Below are 2,005 nucleotides of genomic sequence, written 5' to 3' on the forward strand. Positions count from 1 at the left end.
ACCCGGCCGGTTATTTTGAGTATTACAACCTCGTTCCCCCGTTTACTGCTCAATTTATGCTTTACAGTTGTTATGTGACTTGCCGGGGTGATTAGTTCGGGTCCAGTGAGGTTTTGGAATGAATTGGAACACTTAGTTCCAAGGCTTAAAGTTTAAGTTGAAATAGTGGCCAGATGCCGACTTATGTGTACACGACCCCATAATAGAGTTTTGATGATTCAAGTAGCTCCGATATGGTGATTGTGGACTTAGGAGCGTGTCCGAAAAATTATTTGAAAGTCCGTAGTTAAATTAGGCTTGAAATGGCTAAAATAAAAATTTAAGTTTTGCAGTTTGACTGGGGAGTTAGACTTTTTGATATCTAGATCGGAATCCGATTCTGGAAATTGGAATAGCTCCGTTATGTCATTTTATGACTTGTGTGCCAAATTTGAAGTCATTCCGGATTCATTTAGTATGTTTCGGCACGAGTTTTGTAAATTGAAAAGTTTGAAACTCATAAGTCTGAATCGAGGTGTGAATTGTAATTTCGATGTTGCTTGACATGATTTGAAACCCCGTGTAAGTCCGTATTATGTTACAGGGCTTGTTGGTATATTTGAACGGGATCCCGAGTGGCTCGAATGAGTTTCGGGGTGAGTTTTGAGCGAGTCCGGGCATTTCGGCACTCTGACAATGTTATGGAACAGTTGAAGTGCGGAGGGCACATTTTAGAGTGCAGAAGTGCGGCCGCAAACTCCCAAAATGCTGGGGCAGTAGGAATTGTGCGGTCCGCAGAATCCTTCTCGCGGCCGTAGAAAGGTGATTTCGCAGGTTTGCTAGTCCGACTTCGGAAACGTATGTCTTTTAATCTATAAGGAATTTGGAGATCATTCAAAAACAAAAGTTGTAGTCCTTTGAATCTAGTTTCCATAAAGTTATAGCATTAATCATTTGGATATTTGCACAGAACTTTATGTGCATTTTACTGAAGCTTAGTAGTGTAGTCACTGTGAAGTGCGGTCGCAGAACTTGGAAATGTGCGGACGACACTTGAAAATGTGCGGACCGCACATTGGGAGATCAGACGTGGTATTATATAACCGAGGGTTAGGGTATTATTTCACATTTGGACGTTGGGAGCTCGGTTTATGATGATTTTTCATGGGTTTTGCAGGAAATTCATCGGGGTAAGTGATTCGAACTCAGATTTGGTTAATATACATGAATATATCATTGTTTTCATCATTCAATTAGTATTTTGAGATGGAAATTTGGGAAAAATTATAGAAATTTCATAAAATGAATTTTGGGGATTTGAATGTCGATTCGAAGTCGGATTTGAGTGAAACTAGTATGGTTGGAATCGTAATTGAATGATTTGTGGGATTTTGTGAGTTTCGTGGGATTCCAAGACGTGGGCCTCACGGGCGATTTTTGAGTTAAATTTCGGATTTTTGTGAAAAACGTTTGTATTTTCATATGGAATTGATTTCTATAATTTGTATTGACTGAAACGAATTAATTGTGGCTAGATACGATGCTTTCAGAGACCAATTCTTGAGGCAAGTGCATAGTGGAGTAAGAAATTACACGGTTTGAGGTAAGTAATACTTCTAAACTTGGTTCTGAGGGTATGAATCCCCGAGTTGGTGTTATATAAATTGTTTGGAGGTGACACACACGATAGTTGACGAGCGTGTGGACGTGCACCATTGAAATTGTAACTTCAATAGATTTTGTGAAGTTGTAAAAATTAAAAAATCATGTTATTATCTGAACATTTCCCACGTGTTAGAGAAATTGAGTTGAGGCTCTTATTAAAGATCATGTTTAGGCTACATGCTGATATTTTGGGACCCAAGGGGTCATGTTGCTGTTAAATTAATTATTTTAAAAATGTATATTTCATACTCAGTCATATTCATCCATCGTGAGCATATTTATGGGATCGAGCTTCGCGCCGTAGCAGGCCATATTGGTTATATATATATATATATATATATATATATTGGCTATATATATA

Source organism: Nicotiana tabacum, chromosome 18 (assembly GCF_000715075.1).
Source record: "Nicotiana tabacum cultivar K326 chromosome 18, ASM71507v2, whole genome shotgun sequence".
Taxonomy (NCBI): Eukaryota; Viridiplantae; Streptophyta; class Magnoliopsida; order Solanales; family Solanaceae; genus Nicotiana; species Nicotiana tabacum.